The 20417-nt window shown below is 44.3% G+C and overlaps 1 protein-coding gene across 1 annotated transcript in view; it reads right to left on the bottom strand.

The window, feature by feature from the left end:
* The window catches only part of plxnb2b (plexin b2b), a 338202-nt gene that overhangs the window by 275148 nt on the left and 42637 nt on the right, over nucleotides 1–20417 (bottom strand). Inside the window, exon 2 of the mRNA XM_084059938.1 lies at nucleotides 10966–11197. The gene's annotated coding sequence lies outside the window, so the exon portion shown is untranslated. The remainder of the gene's footprint in view (nucleotides 1–10965; nucleotides 11198–20417) is intronic.

Below are 20417 nucleotides of genomic sequence, written 5' to 3'. Positions count from 1 at the left end.
AAAGACCTGGAACTGTGTCATTTTTAGATTTGAGCAAAAAAGCATTATTTTACACTTTGGGCTATTCAAAAATAGCAGATATACAAGCTCATCGCGCGGCACCGAGTGCCGCGCTACGAGTGCCGCGCTACGAGCTTGTAGATCTGCTATTTTTGAAAAATCGTGAAAATGTGTGCAAATCTTTGAATATATATATTTTTAAGGCAAACATTTTTAACTCAAATCTTTGGTTCTGGGGGGGTCCCTGGAACAAAATATTTTGATGGGGGTCCGCGGCCAAATACATATAATTGTGGGGGTCCTTGACATGAAAAAGTTTGAGCACCGCTGATACAGAAACATAAGTTTTTCAGAATACTTTTGAGATTTAGGAGACATGTAGAATTGGCTTCAGGTCTCAATGGGTTAATGTGTGTGCATTTTAAATTGGGTGTTTTCCGTTCAAGATCAAATAACATTTCAAGACTTTATTGCCCATCATATTTATATGAAGTTGAAATGACTCTTCGGTTCGATGCATCTTTTCCCTACGATGCAAATCATTATGAATGCGCCGATACGTTTCTCACAAAAACATCTGGGCATCTCTGTCTCCCTGGACGTTTGTGAAGATATACTTAATTTTTTAGCTATATAGCTATGTATACTTTATTTTTTTCTTAAATTCTTATCCCACAATTTTGTAACCCATTTTTAACCCAGTGCCAATGCCTAAGCTTGTAATCCCGGGCGCTACTCTCCCTCTTCCAGCCTGGGGAGAGCCCCGAACTGAGCTCATGCTTCCTTCAACGTTTTATTTTTCCTTTATCTTATGTTTAGTTCACAGATGTTTTATTTTTTCTGTCTTGTTTTTTTTTTTCTCTGTTCATTATGTTTTGTTTCTGTTTTTAATAATAAATAAATCAATATATGTAATGTAAACGGTGAGGTACTCGGATAAGCCCCCCAGGGTTTCTTACCTCACCGGCACAACAACTAATACTGTAAACTTTCCCATGGAAAGAGCTATTATGTATGCCTATGTTTAAGTAACTGTTGTGCAAATCAAATAAATCAGATCAAATCAACACATGAGACGTGAGCAGGCCGCTTGGAGCGCGCAAGGAACATTCCAGCCAGTTCCTTTCCCCTCCATCAGGCGCCCCGGCTGACCAGGGGGAGGCAGTATAGAGCCCAGGATTACTGCATGTTTTTTGTGAGGGTACCTATCCTAGGCTCGGACACGGGGAGAACATGCAAACGGCCGTTTCACCAACCCCACCTAGGGTATGGGCACTGATGACGCGGAGGAGAGACCGTGCCCCCTGAAGATGCTATACTGACAGCTAACTGTTTGGACCAGGATACCAGGCACGCGCTGATCCAGTAGAGCAGGGGTCTTCAACAGGGGGTCCGGGACCCCTAGGGGGTCCTCAGAGTTACTACAGGGGGGCCGCCAAATCATTGTGATTTTTACATTAACCACTTCAACCAAGCATCCCTATTCTGAGGAGAACTTTAGCCAAAAATAGCAGATCTACAAGCGCACAACGCCTCGCGCTGCGAGGCGTTGTGCGCTTGTAGATCTGCTATTTTCGGCAAAGAGGTTTGGTGTAGGGGGAAAAAAGAGCAGACCAAGTACAGAGTGGGTCAAGTTTACTTAGTATGGACGGTTTATGTGGTTAAAAGTCTGAAAACACACATTAAAATGAATCCAACACTGATGACAGTGCTGTCAAACAAGTCTATGAAGCTATCTATGAAATCTATGAAAAAATTATATTCTATACAAAATATACTGGGGGTCCCTGCTTTATCTCTCTCTCAGCCAAGGGGTCCTTGGCCTGAAAACGTTGAAGAACCCTGCAGTAGAGTGAGCGCTGCAGTATGAATTAAAAAAAAAAAAAAAAATCACTTTTTTATTAGTGTAGTGCCAAATCACAACAAGTTGTCTAAAGAGAGTTTACATATAGAGCAGACGTTCCCCCCCCCCCCATAGAAAGCATTTGGCGACCGTGGCATGGAAAAACTCCCCTTCAACAGGAAGGAACAAACTTCGAGTAGAACCAGCCTCTAGGGTGGGCGGCCATCTGCCTTGACCGTGTCGGGATGAAAGAGTGAGGGGGGGAGAGATGGAAAGAGAGAGAGAGAGAGAGAGAGAGAGAGAGAGAGAGAGAGAGACCAGATGGACAGCAGCAGCAAAGAATAACAACAACAATGGAACACCAGAGGCAGAGAACTCATAATCCATCCATACACATATTCCTGTTGTGGTACACGTACTGTGTTTATCAGTCCACTCTCTCCTCCTCCTCCTCGTGGCTGTGAAACTTGCCTTATGGGCACTTATTCACTTTCTGACCTCCCTTTGAAATGTATTTCTTTCCTGCTGTGTTGCTCTGAAACAATGCTATAGCATAGATACAGTATACAGTATACAGTTACAGAGCCAATTACTCCCACTCCCTTTCTCTTCTAGGTTGCCACACTATTGTCTTTTGCTTGCTACTGTACCTCCTCAACTAACCAGATGTGTTGGTAGGCAGAGATCTCTGATCGTCTGGCTATGCGAGACAGACCACCACCAATGCAGAGGCAGATGCTATAGGCTACCCTGTTGGGCAGAAACCTCATCTCCATATTTTGACTGTTCTTTCATAAATAGGCTCTATGCACAGCATCCATATTGGAAAGAAATTGGGCCTCGTTTTACTTCCTTCACAGGTGTTACCAATGATACTAACGAAGGCTCTGTTCCATTCTGGTCAGGGTGCTGATATTGTGCATGTTGGCTCACTAGAAACACTCCATTTTGGTTCCCAAATGGCCCCTTATGGTGGTCCTTGAAAATAACCACCACTGTGCTAAACTAAATGGAACAGAGCCTTAATTAGTATTATTGGTAACACCTGTGAAGGAAGTAAGGAAGCGGCCAAATTCATTCCCAATATGGCTGCTGTGCATAGAGCCTATTAACGTCCTACTTTTTATATTACATTATTTATTATTACTACAGCGTCACACAAAAGCATCAAAAGCAGCAGATCTGCTGCTTTTGCTACTTTTGAGAGCTTGCCTTGTAGACTGGCTATTTTCGCTGCTGTGAATAATATAGGTTGTGCCTTGAGATTTCTGTCATGCCCAGTGGTGTGTGCCTTGAGCCTTGGGCACCAAAACTTTGAAAACCACTGAGCTAATCACACGGCAGGTAGATCTGCTGGAGGGGACGCAAAGCTTCCATCCAGCTTTTCCCTCGCCTTAACCCATTGAGACCTGGAACGCATCTGTGTCATTTTTGGATTTGAGCTAAAAAGCTAAACATTTTACACTTTGGCTATTCAAAAATAGCAGATCTACAAGCTCATAGCGCGGCACCGAGTGCCGCGCTATGAGCTCGTAGATCTGCTATTTTTGAAAAAACGTGAAAATGTGAGCAAATATATGAATATATATTCTTTCAAACCCAACATTTTTAACTCAAATCTTTACTTCTGGGGGTCCCTAGAACAAAATATTTTGAGATGGGGGTCGGCGGCCAAATACATTTTGGGGGTCCTTGACATGAAAAAGTTTGAATACTGTTGGCATTTAGAAGACATTTGTAGTATCGGGTTCAGCTCTTAATAGGTTAACAGTTTTTTTTAAATTCTCAAATGCTCAACGCAATACCTTGCTTTGGTGTTGATTAATGTTTGATGCTTGGAATTGAATTATACATTTAGTGCCTGAGAGGAAAGGAAACAAGCTATATACATATTCTGCAGTTTATAATCCTAATGAAATAAACAGACAGACAGACAAACAAACAAAGTTTTTCCCCAATCTAAATTACACACATAATATTTTCTGTGCCTTATCATAGCCCCGCAGTTTGCCTGCAGATTACAATGGTGGCGTCTCCCATGGGCTCATTGTCTCCTCTCCTCATCTTTGACGAACCATTGTGGCAATTTCAGGCACACTAGTTTCCACAGATCACGGGCATTAACGTCGGGATCGTCACTTTGATTTAGCGTGACGAATGAATTATTCACTCTCTCTCGTCTTCGGGGATGCATTCTTAAATTCGGAGTCATTTTGGATATCATAAAGAAGACTTTTGATGTCGGACAGCTTTCTCCCCACTTGACGAACCTGAACCGACTTCAAACGTGTCACACTTAGGCCAACGTACGCCTCGAGCAACTTCCTGAACAAACGTGAAGGCTGTTCGGAACATTATTTGACACCAACGTTTCCCTTTAGAACAGAGGTCTTCAACAGGGGGTCCGGGACCCCTAGGGGGTCCTCAGAGTTACTACAGGGGGTCCGCCAAATCTTTGTGTGATTTTTACATTAACCACTTCAACCAGGCATCCCTAATCTGAGGGGAACTTTAGCCAAAAATAGCAGATCTACAAGCACACAACGCCTCGCGCTGCGAGGCGTTGTGCGCTTGTAGATCTGCTATTTTTGGGAAAGTGGTTTAGTATAGGGGGGGAAAAAGAGCAGGCTAAGTACACAGTGAAAGGTCAGGTTTACTAAGTATTGTTTAAGTGCATGGTTACATGTCTGGAAATACACATTAACATGAATCCAACATGATAGTGCTGTGAAACAAGTCTATGAAGCTGCCTATGAAATCTATGAAAAATAAATTCTATACAATATATAATGGGGGTCCCTGCTTTATCTCGCTGGGGTCCTTGGCCTGAAAACGTTGAAGACCCCTGCTTTAGAATAGTAAGCACTTTCAACCTGGTGACCGTATTTTGGGCAAGTCAGTAGGTAACACTTTTGCCATTCATGAAAAAAAAGAAACAAAAAGGAATTAAAATCTAAGAACAAGAGAAAGAAATTGACAATAAACAAGCTTGGCAATAGAAGCGTAAAATAGGGCTTGAGTGGTTAACCACTATACTTCATTGACTGGGGTCCCCCAGGGGTCTATACTTGATCCCCTCCTTTTTTCCATCCACACCTAATCTCTTCACTGAAAATAATCAATCTATAAGCATCACAACTCATCGCAACGTGTTGTGAGCTTGTTGCAGAACTGCTATTATCGTCGAATGTTTGCAAATTATATCTCCAGGAGTGTCCAACAGCCAACACAAACATTGTTGGCTACATTCTTCAAATGTGCAGGTCAGACTCAACTAGTACTTTCACACAAGATTGCAAGGTGCCAACAACCTGCATTTATTGACACTAAAATGTGCTCCGTGTCACGGCTTAAAACAGAGGAAAGCGATGGTCACCGGCAAATTTAGAAAACCGCACCAACCACAACGCGTTGTGAGCTTGTAGATCGGCTATTTTCAAATATCCGATTGCATATAGTGCTCATGTGGCCTAGTCGCTTCTTTTGGGCTTTTTTTCACAGACCTAGTTGCTTGTTTCTCTCGCTAAACATGTCGACGAGCACGCCGTCTGAAGGCCAATACATACTACTTCCGACACCGGCTCGTAAAGGCTTCCCGAACTATAGTTCAGAGAGTCAGGACACTTGGAAGGTGCACGGGTTCCGAGGGGAAGTTCTGGGACCGCCCTTCCGAAGCTCGGAATTATGCAAATTTGTAGTTATATCGCCTTCCTTTCCGAAGAAAAGTTCGGAAGTTCGGGAGGAGTATGGGCCGCACTTTAGTTGGCCAGCCATGGTGGACGGAAAAGTTTATCACCCGTTTTCCAACTTGCGGATAATACTTGACGATGACGTGCGTGTTAGGCTAGTTAACATTAGCAGGCTAGCTACAGTAGCTACATTATGTAAACAGACTGGCTGCAAGCGGGGGGCGCACGTCATTTCCACCCAGCCGAAGGGAGGATGGCGTAGCCAATTAACCCATTAAGACCTGGAACTGTGTCATTTTTAGATTTGAGCTAAAAAGCAATATTTTACACTTTTGGCTATTCAAAAATAGCAGATATACAAGCTCATAGCGCGGCACCGAGTGCCGCGCTACGAGCTTGTAGATCTGCTATTTTTGAAAAATAGTGAAAATGTGTGCAAATCTTCTGAATATATATTTTTTTAAAGCGAACATTTTTAACTCAAATCTTTGCTTCTGGGGGTCCCTGGAACAAAATATTTTGAGATGTGGGTCCGCGGCCGAATACATATCATTCTGGGGGTCCTTGACATGAAAAAGTTTGAGCACCACTGATATAGAAACGTTTTTTAGAAAACTGTTGGGATTTAGGAGACATGTAGAATCGGCTTCAGGTCTTAATGGGTTAAAACGATGGGGGCGTGGTTTGCGGAATTAACCCGGTGGCGAAAGGCATATACAAATGCCTTCTCACATCCTACTGTATAATAAACCAACCTAAAACAAACACCTGCCAAAAAGAAGACCCTTTTGTTCACCCTCACACATCCCAGTTCATTCATCCTCAAAGTACCCATTTGCTCCGGTGCTCTGCCAACGCAAAGCCTCACGAGGAGAGATGACTGACACCTTACTAATCCTCGCGGAAGCCGAAAAAAGCATGTCATTACCATGACATTTACACTGTCTTCTGGTGCGCCAGGCAAAGAAAAAAAGGAAAACGAAAAGGAAGACAGAAAGAAAGGAAAAAAAAGGAACAAGGAGGGAGAGATACGCGAAACATTAATAAGATGCAAGAGAGAGGGGGGGAGAAAAAAAGCCATTTGAATGTTTTATGCGTTGTGTTTTTGGAGTCACCATTGCAGCTCAAGTATTTGGATCTGAAGCAGCGATCCGCCCAAATTTTCCAGCCCTCAGTGCAAGGCTTGGAACAGCCTCCCGGGGTAGCCTACATTCCTATCGGGCCACATATTGTGTAGTGGCTTCACACCAGCAGAGAGAGAGAGGGCAGGGGACAGATTTTGGTACCAGTGCAAAGTGGAGCAACAGAGCAGGATCCAAGTACTCAGATATTTTACTTAAGTAAAAGTAGCGATACCGCAATATACATATACTCTGTTACAAGTGAAAGGCTTGTGTTCAAAATGTTACTTGAGTAAAAGTACATAAGTATTGGCATCAAAATATACTTAAAGTATCAAAAGTAAAAGTACTGAAATGTTTGAAAATAGCAGATCTACAAGCTCACAACTCGTCGCGATGTGACGCGTTGTGAGCTTGTAGATTGGCTATTTTCAAATAGCCTAGGTATAAAATATGGCTGAAGTGGTTAATGTATGTTTAATAGTTTAATAATGTATATCTGCAAAGTAACTAAAGCTTTCAAATAATTGTAGTGGAGTAAAAGCAAAAGTACAGAAAATTGAAAATACTCCAGTGAAGTAAAAATAAGTGTACTTAAGTACAGTACTTGAGTAAATGTACTTAGTTACTTTACACCGCTGCCTAAGAGTGCAGCTGATTATGAAGAAGATGGAGAATCTGAGCCGTCGTTTGGTAGGGCTACTATGTATAATAATAAGCCCTCAGCGGATGATTTTTTTTGGTAACGAACAACACGCAAGACCGACCGGTTGTTTTTTGTTTAGTGGTGACTTTGGCTTTTTCAAAGAAGACAACAGCCCGGAAAAACACTGACAAGATCAGTGTGGAGGAGGAGGCGATGAACAGCGGGCCCAAATCCAAACAGATAACAGAATAATGAGGGCAGCACACTGGGTAATGTGCTCCACTTGTTTAACCCTTTAAGCCCTGCAGAAGCATCTGTGTCACTTTTTGATTTGAGCTAAAAAGCATTATTTTACACTTTGGTTATTCAAAAAATAGCAGATATACAAGCTCATAGCGCGGCACCGAGTGCCGCGCTATGAACTTGTAGATCTGCTATTTTTGAAAAATTGTGAAAATGTGTGCAAATCTTTTAATATATATTGTTTTAAAGCGAAAATGTTTAACTAAAATCTTTGCTTCCGGGGGTCCCTGGAACATATATTTTTAGATGGGGGTCCGCGGCCAAATACATGTAATTTTGGGGGTTATTGACATGGAAAAAAGAACCACTGATATTATGGCGACATACGTGTTTTCAAAAAACTGTTGAATCCCCCAGAAGCAAAGATTTGAGTTACAAATGTTCGCTTTTGTAACTAAAATCTCAAGATTTGAAAAAAAAAAAAAAGATTTTTCAAAAATAGCAGATCTACAAGCTCATAGCGCGGCACTCTGTGCCGCGCTATGAGCTTGTAGATCTGCTATTTTTGAATATCCCAAAGTGTAAAATAATGCTTTTTAGCTCAAATAAAAAAATGACACAGATGCGTTCCAGGTCTTAAAGGGTTAATGCCGATTCAACGTTTCGGTCAAAATGATCTTCAGCTCTTCGGGAGCTGGATTTTCTTCAGGGAAAAAGGAAGTGGAAGAAGATCCTGTGTGTCTTATAAGAGTTGAATCGGCAATAATAAACGACTGGACTATTACCACAGTGTGTGGACCGTATTATTCTATTTGAGTTGATCTTCTGGACCTGGACACTGGCACGTCTCTCTTACCAGCATCCAAACAGGCCTCATTAACCGATTAAGACCTGAAGCCGATTCTACAAATGTCTTCTAAATCCCAACAGTTTTCTGAAAAACACATGTTTCTACATCAGTGGTGCTCAAACTTTTTCATGTCAAGGACCCCCCAAAATTATATGTATTTGGCCGCCGACCCCCATCTCAAAATATCTTGTTCCAGGGACCCCCCAGAAGCAAAGATTTGAGTTAAAAATGTTCGCTTTAAAACAATATATATTCAAAGATTTGCACACATTTTCACGATTTCTCAAAAATAACAGCTCTACAAGCTTATAGCGCGGCACTCGGTGCCGCGCTATGAGCTTGTAGATCTGCTATTTTTGAATAGCCAAAGTGTAAAATGATGCTTTTTAGCTCAAATCAAAGAGTGACACAGATGCGTTCCAGGTTTTAATGGGTTAAACCCAATGAAAATACTGAATAATGAGTACTGTAGTCCCCCCGTCCCCCACTGTGACCTGTAATGAATTTCGGAAGTCAACAACAGCTGTCTGTATTAAAAACCGGAGTAGCCACTGGGTAATTGCTAGGGAATCTTCACTCTGTGAGCTGTAGTGGCCAATTCAACAATTTACAAAACCCTTTACAAGTCTCTGAACTTTTTAGTGGTCTACGGATAAAGTTTTGACAGGAAAAATGTGTTACCCTAACTTAACCCATTAAGACCGGGAACGCATCTGTGTCAGTGTAAGATTTCTTTGGGCTATTCAAAAATAGTGCCGCGCTATGAGCTTGTAGATCTGCTATTTTTGAAAAATCGTGAAAATGTGTGCAAATCTTTGAATATATATATTTTTTTAAAGCGAACATTTTGGGACTCTCTTACAACTTCTGGGGGTCCCTGGAACAACATATTTTGAGATGGGGGGGTCCACGGCCAAATCATTTTTGAGAACCACATTATAGCAAATATATTTTTTCAAAAAAACGTTAGGATTTAGAAGACACTTGTAGAATCCCTCAGAAGCAAAGATTTGAGCTACAAATATTCGCTTTAACAATACATATATCCAAAGATTTTGCACACATTTCTCACGATTTTTCAAAAAAATAGCAGATCTACAAGCTCGTAGCGCGGCACTCGATGCCGCGCTACAAGCTTGTATATCTGCCATTTTTTCAATAGCCCAAAGACATCTTGACAAAATGACACAGAAGCGTTCCCGGTCTCAATGGGTTAAGAGTGTATGCCAAGAGTTTACCTAACTATAATTGGACCATTGTTTCCCTGCCATATCCCACGTTTTATCTGCTCAATGGCCAAAGAAACCGCTTTGGCTGCTTTGAGCACGATGACAAAACGGGTACTTATTGGTGTGGCATGAGGCAATAGGAAAGGGGGAGGTTGAACCTCGCCTGTGTATCTCCCAGGTGAGACAGGTCATCTATCTACCAGGTATAGGAGCACAGCCTCCAAACGCACTGTCCGCCCCCCCCCCCCCCCCCCCCCACTTCTTCTTTTCGTTCCCTCCCCTGAGCATTGCCACTCGCTGCCTCCAGAAGTGACAGCCAAACAATGGGTGCCAGTTCTGCTTTTAACGAGGGAGAAAACAGGAGCACGGGCTAATTAAAGATGCCCCGGCCTGGTCCCCGTCTCTCTCTCTCTCTCCACCTCCCCCCCCTCCTGTTAACCCAGAACTGTGTGGTATGGTACAGTACAGCATGGCCCGGTGCTGAGACTGTCAGGCCCGTCGTAAAAGTGATTCTTCCTGGGCCCTGTAGCCAGCGGGGGAGCGTGGAAATTGCCCAAATCACACCGTGGCGAGAGAGAGGAGAAGGGAGAGGAGTGTGAAGGTGGCACAAGCCACAGAGAGAGTGAGGCAATGACAGGCTAGGAAGGAAGTAGACAAATGAAAGAGAGAGAGAGAGAGAGAGAGAGAGAGAGAGAGAGAGGAGAGGGAGAGACAGAGACGGAGAGGGAGAGACACAGAGAGACAGAGAGAGTGAGAAAAACAGAGAGAGAGAGAGAGCGAGAGAGAGAAACAGACACAGAGAGACAGAGAGAGAGAGAGACAGAGAGAGAGAGAGACAGAGAGATAGAGAGACACACAGACAGACAGAGACACACAGACAGACAGACAGACAGACAGACAGACAGACAGACAGACAGACAGACAGACAGACAGACAGACAGACAGACAGAGAGAGAGAGAGAGAGAGAGAGAGAGAGAGAGAGAGAGAGAGAGAGACACACACACACACACAGAGAGAGTGAGAGAAAATGAAAGCACACGAGATAAGACTCAGTAAGAAGAACACATGTCAAAGGACATGCAGAGAATTGGTGAGGCAAGAAAAAGAAACGCAGCTCTGGAATTGTTGTTGGGATCCTGAGGCATTCTGAGGCTTTTTTACATAGTGGAAATAAATACCAAGAGAACAGCAAACCCAAAACAAAATGAGTCTGAGAGAGAGAGAGAGAGAGAGAGAGAGAGAGAGAGAGAGAGACAGAGACAGAGACAGAGACAGAGAGAGAGAGAGAGAGAGAGAGCGACAGAGAGAGAGAGAGAGAGAGAGAGAGAGATGGTGGTACTCACTAGGGAGGAGAGGCGAGAGGCGGGAGTGTTTCTGCGAGCGTCTCGGCTGCTGGAGTGGAACCGAGGTGGGCGCGGCGGCGGCGCGGGCAGCAGCGGCAGCGGCAACACAGCGGGCCCTCGCCGGACAACGCTTCAATCACGGGCAGCCCGGCCGGAGCAGGATCCCCGGGCAAACTTGGCCAATTAGCCGCACACTGGCGCCGGCCCCCAGCGTCATTAAAGGGCCCACGCTCTGTGAACCACAGGAGAGAGAGAGAGAGAGAGCAGAGAGAGAGGGGCGAGAGAGAGAGAGGAAAAAGAGGTCAGAGCCAAGACAGATTTATGGTACACACACACACACACACACACACAGCGAGACACACAGGTACACACACACACACACACACACACACACACACACACACACAGCGAGACACACAGGTACACACACACAGGTACACACATACACAGGTACATGCACAAGTAAGTATGCACCTGGATAGATGGCTTCTTAACCCTTTAAGGCCGGGAAGGAAACGCATTTTAAGGTTTCTTTGGCTATACTAAAAATAGAAGATATACAAGCTCATAGCGCGGCACCGAGTGCCGCGCTATGAGCTTGTATATCTGCTATTTTTTTAGAAAAATCGTGTCCCTGGAACAAAATATTTTTAGATGGGAGGGGGTCCGCGGACAAATACATATTATTTTGGGGGTCCTTGACACAAAAAAGTTTGAAAACCATTGATAATAATAATGAGCAACATAAGTAAAACAAATTATGAAAAAAAAACTTTATGAAAAAAAAAAAAAATTGAGTTTTTTTATTTTGTGAATTTGTAAAAAGATTTGAGTTAAAAACTTTCGCTTTAAAAAAGTATATATATATTCAACCTAAAGATTTGCACACATTTTCACAATTTAAAAAAGAAATAGCAGATCTACAAGCTCATAGCGCGGCACTCGGTGCCGCGCTATGAGCTTGTATATCTGCTATTTTTATATAGCCAAAACAAATCTTAAAATGACAGAGATGCGTTCCCGGGTCTAAAAGGGTTAAGAGGAGAAAAAAAAAAAAAATTAGGGTTGTTGCACACGTTTGTCTCGTGCACCGATTACACACTTTGTCCAACACACACACACACACACACACACACACACACACACACACACACACTTTGCAGTTTCGATTGACAGCAACAGGTGGGATGGCAAGCAGCCACCGCAATTACCAGCCGGTGTGGTTCTCCCTGACACTAGACAAAGAGAGATCAGAAGAGATATCAGAGCTGGGAGAGGGGGAGGGGGGGGGGGATCGGGGGGATGCAAGAGAGGAGGGCAGAGGCTGTGGTGTAAAGTCAGCCTGGTTACAGACGAATCTGCCATTGCAAAAAAAACAATTGCCCTCCTCGGCAGATTAGGTCTGGCTGGCCCCTCTCAATGGAGATTGTATTTCTCTGCCTCCGAAGTTGTGAGGGACCAATCATTTGCCCCTCGGAAAATGGCAGGTTCCACACAGAGATTCCAGACTATTATCTACGCAGTGATATTAGTCTGGCCATGCCAGGCTAGTGTAAAGTAACTAAGTACATGTACTCATACTACTCAAGTAAGGATATAAGGATAATTCCTTTTAACAGGTCGTTCATGAAAGTCCTTGCGGTCTTGTTTCCAATGAGAACCTGTGAGCAATTAGGGGTTAAGAGTCTTTGCTCAGGGACAAATTTCATTTCATCGACACATATGCTGACCTGGCCTGGAATCGAACCTGGGGCAACCAGGGCCTCTGGCTCCCAAGGCGGGCTCACTAACCACTCAGCTATGGCCGCCCCCAGTACTGTACTTAAGTACAGTTTTGAGGTATTTTTTTACTTTACTGGAATACTTTTACTCCACTACAATTATTTGACAGCTTTAGTTACTAGTTACTTTGCAGATATAAATTATTACGTTATAAAACATACATTAACCACTTAAGCCCTGGATTAAGTGGTTACTTAGGTAGTGGTACCTAGGCTATTTGAAAATAGACAATCTACAAGCTCACAACGCGTCGCATCGCGACGCGTTGTGAGCTTGTAGATTGTCTATTTTCAAACATTATGACACTTTTGCTTTAGGTACTTTAAGTACATTTTGATACCAATACTTTTGTACTTTTACTGACGTACATTTTGAATTCCGGACTTTTACTTGTAACAGAGTACTTCTACATTGCAGTATTGATACTTTAACTGAAGTAAAACGTTTGAGTACTTTTTCCACCACTGTGAAGAGGAGAGGAGAGGAGAGGAGAGGAGAGGAGAGAGAGAGAGAGAGAGAGAGAGAGAGAGAGAGAGAGAGAGAGAGAGAGAATAGAAAGATACTAAGACCAGCAAAGAGGGTCCCTCCAGGAGGAGAGAGAGAGAGAGAGAGGGAGAAGAGAGATTTCCATGTCTTTTCTTTTCATCGCAAATCCCTGGCTGGGCTGAGCTCGGCACGATGCGCGGCACGAGGAAAACGGATCAAAAAGAAGACGGGGGAAGAGAAGAAGAAGAAAAAAAAGATACAGTACCTATGGTACAACGAAACAGCCCACCCGCTGAGAGGAATACAAAGGCTTTTTGCTTCGGTGGTCCGGGGAGACCTCCTGTAGCTTAGCTAGCTCACGCGTTTTCAAAAACAGACCCCCAAAAAAAAGAAGAAGAGAAAATAAAAAGGAGAACTAGTACAACTTGAAAGAGTGGGAAACGTTACATTTCAATTGTGGGGGGAAAAGGGTGGGGGGGTGCGTTCAGCACAGGTCCAACAGCGAGAGAGAGCACACAGTCAAATCCATGGTTTGATTTAACACTTTAACCCATTAAGACCTGAGGCGATTCTTAAAAATATGTTTTTGAAAAAAAAATCGAAAAACATTTTTTTCAAGATTTTTCAAAAATAGCAGATCTACAAGCTCATAGCGCGGCACTCGGTGCCGCGCTATGAGCTTGTATATCTGCTATTTTTGAATAGCCAAAGAAACCTAAAGTGACACAGATGCGTTCCAGGTCTAAATGGGTTAAGACCTGGAACGCGTCTGTGTCAATTTAAGATTTTTTTGAAAAATCATGGGATTTTTTTTGCAAATCTTTGAATATATATATTTTCAAAGCTAACATTTTTAACTCACATCTTTGCTTCTGGGGGGATTCTACCATTGTCCTCTAAATCCTAACAAAAATCGTAAGAAAAAACTTTGTTGTTGCTGTAATATCAGAGGTTTTCATGTCAAGGACCACAAAATTATATGTATTTGGCCGCGGACCCCCATTTCAAAATATGTTGTTCCCAGAGGCGTACGCTCATTGGGGCCAACGAGGCCATGGCCCGGTCGGTAAAACCCTGCTTCCCCAGAGGAAAAAAAATCAAAAAGTCAACATAACAACATTAGCAGCCCCTCACCCTATTCTGTTGTAGCCAACCACATAACGTCGCCTTTGTTTTCAAATCGGGCTTATTTGCATTCGGCCGAATTGTTAACGAGTTTCCCCGTCAAACCGGTTCTCTTGCCAGGTTAACAGTATAAAGAGGGGCCAGAAATAGCTCCACATTTCATTATTGTTGTGACTTTAGAATCTGGCCCGGTCAACGTTAGAACCCACCATACGCTACTGGTTGTTCCAGGGACCCCCAGAAGCAAAGATTTGAGTAAAAGCAATGTGGTTAAAAAAAAATGTATTCAAAGATTGGCAAACATTTTCACGTTTTTTTCAAAAATAGCAGATCTACAAGCTCATAGCGCGGCACTCGGTGCCGCGCTATGAGCTTGTATATCTGCTATTTTTGAATAGCTAAAGAAATCAAAAAGTGACACAGATGCGTTCCAGGTCTTAATGGGTTAACTCTGAGGGTGCAATGCTGTACCTAAATGAGTCGATGTGGGTAGCCGCCTTGCCTACTTTGTAAATTATTTGTATGAGCGCTTGTTTTATTGGATCTTGTTTAGTCGATACACTTATTTGTTTCAGCTCTTTTGCTCATTTGATTTTCCTATTCGTCTCATCTGTTTAAGAAAGTAGGTAGCTGATGCAGTTTTTACCTTAGCGCTAGGTATACTCTTAGCTGTTCTGTTTTAGAAGAGAACGCATTTAAAACTTCTGCTGATTAGTAGTTTTCTTGCTACCTATGTTGAATGCACTTATTGTAAGTCGCTTTGGTGGATAAAAGCGTCTGCTAAATGACTGTAATGTAATGTTATGTCTTTCAGCCAGGCATCCCTATTTTGGGCATGTCACAGGCAAAAAAATCCCATCTACAAGCTTGTCGATCGGATATGTCTTGCCATGAAAACATTTAAAGTGTAAAATAGGGTCTTAAGTGGTGAGAATGAACAGCAGAGTATCTTACTATGAGTGTAAGTGGCTGGGCATGCAGAGTATGCTCATCCAAGCATACATGTAATGCATCCCTGCACATCTCACTATGCACGATATCCACACGGGACCTCGCCTTACAGACATGCTTGGGGGGTGGGGTGGGGGGGGTGGTACTGTATGTGTGTGTATGTAATGGGTGGGTTTCATCCACACCCTCCTCACTCCCTCCCTCCCTCGCTTTCCGCGCTACATCTCCAATTACGGCCCTTCGATCAAGGCTAAAGTATATAGCGCTTGTGGGCCGCGTAGCCTAGCCGCCAGTGGAGCAATCTCCGCTTGTCCAGACTAAAACCCTTGCCTTGCAACGCTCGGGCGGAGAGAGAGAGAGAAGATACCCCCGGCCCTTTTATTTAAAACAAGCCAAGGGTAAAAGATCAATGGTCCAATTGTGGCCGGTGGAAAAGTTCACAAAACATAGTGAGAGATGATGAGGCGGAGATATATGGGTGGAGAGATGGGTGGGTCAGCGCCCCTTCCCTCCCTCCCTCCCCTCCCCCCCCACATCTACCTCATCTGGGTGCTAGTGGCTTATTGATCTGGTGGAGAGACACGCGGCTCGCAGCCATTCATCACGGGCCACTCAGACCCCTTAGATAACTCCTCTGATAATGCAAGCCGCCGCTGCTGCTGCTACTGAGCGGCTGCAGCCGCCCGGCCGCATCCATTATTATTATCCCCACAATGCAATGCAAGCCCCCCACCACACACCCCCCCCCACCCCTAAGGGCTGGGGGCTGAGTGGGGGTAACAGGCACGACGGCCGGGGTTATAGCAGATGAGAAGATGCAGCTTCTTCATGGACATAGGGGTGTGTGTGTGTCGTGATGCGAAGGCGTTGTTGTTGGGCGCTGGAGGTTGGAGAGAACTTTGGTTCCGGGGCTATAGAGTATATCATTGACCCATTAAAAACTGTGCAACCACTTCAAGCATTATTTTACACTTTGGCTATCAAAAAAATAGCAGATATACAAGCATATCGCGTAACCGCCTGCGCACCTAGGCTGGTAATCCTAGGTGCGACAAGCCTGACAGCGTGTCGCGGGTTCGACTCCCGATCCCGACGACCTTTGCTGTGTGTCACCCCCCCCCATTTCCTGTCAGCCTACTGTAATCTATCAATAAAGGCAAAAAGCCCCAAAATATCGAAACAAAAGAAGAGAAAAAAAAGGAGGGAACCTTCATTGAACTTTGAAGTATATAGAGTTTAAGTGCTTAGCCACCTTAACTCTATATTGACGTTTAACTATTGACACACCTGTTTTACTTCAATAGAGAAAAACAACAATCCCACAGCCGCATCGCAATGGTTGTATAGATCTGCCATTTTCACTGAATGTTCACTTCTTGCATTTTTGCACAATGTAAACCTATTACAGCTGAACGTTCGCCTATTACAGTTGAATGGCCCCCAGAATAGGAACGCTATAGGGGTCGGTGTGTGAAAAGGAGGAGGCATGGATGGAGGAGCAGTGAGGAGGTGCTGAAGGAGGGGGGGGGGCCTTAGGGGTTGCATTATGAATAATGACGTTCCTGACAGCCAGGACAGAGATGATGATGGGGGAAACCGGACTGTTTGTAAAAAAAAAACAGTCGGAAGAACCATTGTTTCCAGTGCTTGGCCAAACAGCATTAGCCGAAGCTGTTTCGTAGCAGATAGCAGCGCACGCCAACCAGCCAAGCGACAGGCAGCTCAGAGGAAAAAAATAGAAAAAGTGCTGAGTGCGTGTGTGTGTGTGTGTGTGTGTGTGTGTGTGTGTGTGTGTGTGTGTGTATTACTATACTTGCGAGGACCAAGTATATTAGAAATTGAAGAAATATACATTGTGAGGACCGTTTTCCTGGTCCTCACAAGACAAATGGTTGTTTTATAGTTAAAAAACACATTTTTAGAGATACGTTAACAATTAGAAAAACATTCAGGTCAGGATTAGACATTTAGAGGTTAGGTTTAGGGATTGGAATTAAGAGTTAAACATGATTTACACTTAGTTGCGTCGCGCCAGTGTCATGCCACCGAAAAACAGCCGATCTATAAGCCCACAACGCGTCGCAGCGCGACGCGTTGTGGGCTTGTAGATCGGCTGTTTTTCGACTTTAGGCTTACGGTTAAAAATGGCAATATTTTGTTTTAAATGGCATTCGTAACATGGCTGTCCTAAAGTTTGCGATGATGTCCTCATAAGTATAGTAATACAAACGTGTGTGTGTGTGTGTGTGTGTGTGTGTGTGTGTGTGTGTGTGTGTGTGTGTGTGTGTGTGTGTGTGTGTGTGTGTGTGTGTTTTAGCATAGGGGAAAGAGAATTCCCAGACTGGGCAGGTGGGGGGATCAGCCATAATGAGCCATGCAGGGAGAGTGTAAAAAAAAAAAAAGAAGAGAGAGAGCTGGGAGGGTAAAGTGGCGGTGGGGGTGGTGGGGGTGGTCCGTGGGGGGTGGGGGGGTCCAAAGAGTGAGGCGAGACAGACAATGATGGAGACGGACCAGGAGCCAGCGACATAAGGGCCCCAGAAGAGCAATTACGACAGCTCAGGAGAAGGTGTGGGCCCAACCCCCCCCCAGGCATGGTTTCAAATATAGTAGAAACCAATGCCAGACACACTCTCACACAGACACACACACACACACACACGCGCACACGCACAGCGGAGCAGCAGAACTCGTCGAACTCAAATCCCTGACAGGCAGGGAGACAGAGATGGCCAAAGGGCAGATGCAGGGGGAGGCGGGCGAGCGAGAGAGAAAGAAAGAAAAACTAAAAAAGAGAAAGATCGCGAGGTGGGAGGTATTTTGAGAACAGAACAGAGAGCCTACCCTTTTATTCTAACCCGTTAAGACCTGGAACTGTGTCGTTTTTAGATTTGAGCTAAAAAAGCGTTATTTTACACTTAAGGCTATTCAAAAATAGCAGATCTACAAGCTCGTAGCGCGGCACCGAGTGCCGCGCTACGAGCTTGTAGATCTGCTATTTTTGAAAAATTGTGCAAATCTTTGAATATATATATTTTTAAAGCGAACATTTTTAACTCAAATCTTTGCTTCTGGGGGGGTCCCTGGAACAAAATATTTTGATGGGGGTCCGCGGCCAAATACATATCATTTTGGGGGTCCTTGACATGAAAAAGATTGAGCACCACTGATATAGAAACATACATTTCTCAGAAAACTGTTGAGATTTAGGAGACGAGATGTAGAATCGGCTTCAGGTCTTAATGGGCTAAAATCCAAAACATGCACACGCACGCACACACGTGCACCCCCACACACACACACACAGACACACACAGAGACAAGAGGTCAGCCTGTTGAAAACATCACAGTGGATCGCACGGCCGTGTGGTGAGTGCTAAACAACGCTGGGGAAAAAAAAATGTCTGGACAGCCTCGGCGCCACGGTGCCTGTCACAACCCAAGAGACTGCGATGGCTTCTGAAGGCAAGCGTTTCCACCCCTACCCACCCCATCACTTTACACAGACAAGAGAGAAGGGATGAAGAAGGCTGAAGCATATACTGAAGGCTCCGTCGTATGATGGCGGCAAGCACGGCGAAAATAGCAGATCTACAAGCTCACAACGTTCCGCGGATGTGACACGTTCAGGGATGCGAATTATCGATGAATTCATTAATTGATGGTTGATAACCGTATCGATCGATTAATCCTAACGTTTTCAGGCCAAGGACCCCCTAGCTGAGAGAGAGATAAAGCAGGGACCCCCTACTCTATATTGTATAAAATTGTGTTTCAGATTTTATTTAGTCTGCTCTTTTGTCCCTCTACACCTAAAGCCTCTTTGCCAAAAATAGCCGATCTACAAGCTCTCAACGGCGTTGAGAGCTTGTAGATCTCTAAATGAGACCCTCTGCAGGGGGTCTCATTTATCTGCACCTGTTTCATGTAACACTATATTTATTTGCATCTGGGAGACGTTGTAATGTGATTCAAATGTTTGATATTATTCTTCATTATGTAGGTCTTTTATATGCCGTGTCAGGGCGTCCTTGAAAAGGAGAGCTTGCTCTCAATGGGCGTCCCTGAATAAATAAAAGGAAAAAGAAAGAAAGATCTCCAAAAGGCCTTGAATATGATTATAGGATTACTGTGATTATGGTAAGCTCACATTTTATATCAAACTCACACACACCATACCTGTAACTTTCAATAGCGCAAGAAAAGAAGAAAGGTTTAAAAAAAAAATTAAATAATGAATTGAAAATCGATGAATTGAATCGTGCAAATTCTTAACGGCAATTAATCGATAATAGATTAATTGTTAACATCCCTAGACGCGTGGTGAGCTGTTAGATCTGCTATTTTCGGCGTGCGCGCCACCGCCGTACGACGATGTGTAAATCCGGCTTGACAGGCACGAGAGGAGACAGTGCCAGAGCGATGGGGGCGAGTGAGCGAGAGAGAGAGAGAGACAGAGGGGCGGAAAGGGAGAGAGAGAGAGAGAGAGAGAGAGAGAGAGAGAGAGAGAGAGCGAGAGAGAGAGAGATAGATAGATGTGCAAACAGATAAAGGGGAGGGAGGGAAATTGAATTAAGAGAAAAGTTCTCGCGCACCGGTATGCACCATTGATTTCCTATTCTCTTGGAAACATTTAATGAGCTTAAATAGGAGCCCGCGCTTGACACCGGAGCGTTCAGCGAATCGGAGGGAGGAAGCCTTCCCTGTGAGAGGAAATCGTTCAGCGGCACATGACGACTATACGAAGGGTGGAGGAGGAACGGAGGAGGAGGATGGGGGTTCGGTGTGTGTGTGTGTGTGTGGGTGTGGGGGGGTGTGCGGGGGTGTGTCGAGAGTAACGTGTGCGAGACAGATGTCGGATTATCGCTGGGAAATGGCCCGTGGGGTTAGCGTTACTCGCCTGGGTGTCGAGGAAAGAGGAAAGAGGGGAAAGGACAACGAAGGAAAGAGCAGTGGATGTCAAGGAAAAGTCCTGGCAAGAAGAAGGGTAAAGGTGACTGCAGGTTCAAACCCCACCAGGGGTGTGCGGGGGTGGTGGGGGGGCCGAGACAGGTCGAAAAAAAAACGAACGCTCGTTATATCCCAACAATGTCACCCGCTTGACTGACAGC

This window comes from Gymnoscopelus microlampas (genome assembly GCF_963454915.1).
Source record: "Gymnoscopelus microlampas genome assembly, chromosome: 6".
In the NCBI taxonomy this organism is placed as follows: domain Eukaryota; kingdom Metazoa; phylum Chordata; class Actinopteri; order Myctophiformes; family Myctophidae; genus Gymnoscopelus; species Gymnoscopelus microlampas.
Note: the sequence above shows the minus strand (reverse complement) of the source record. Positions and strands in the feature narration are given on the sequence as shown.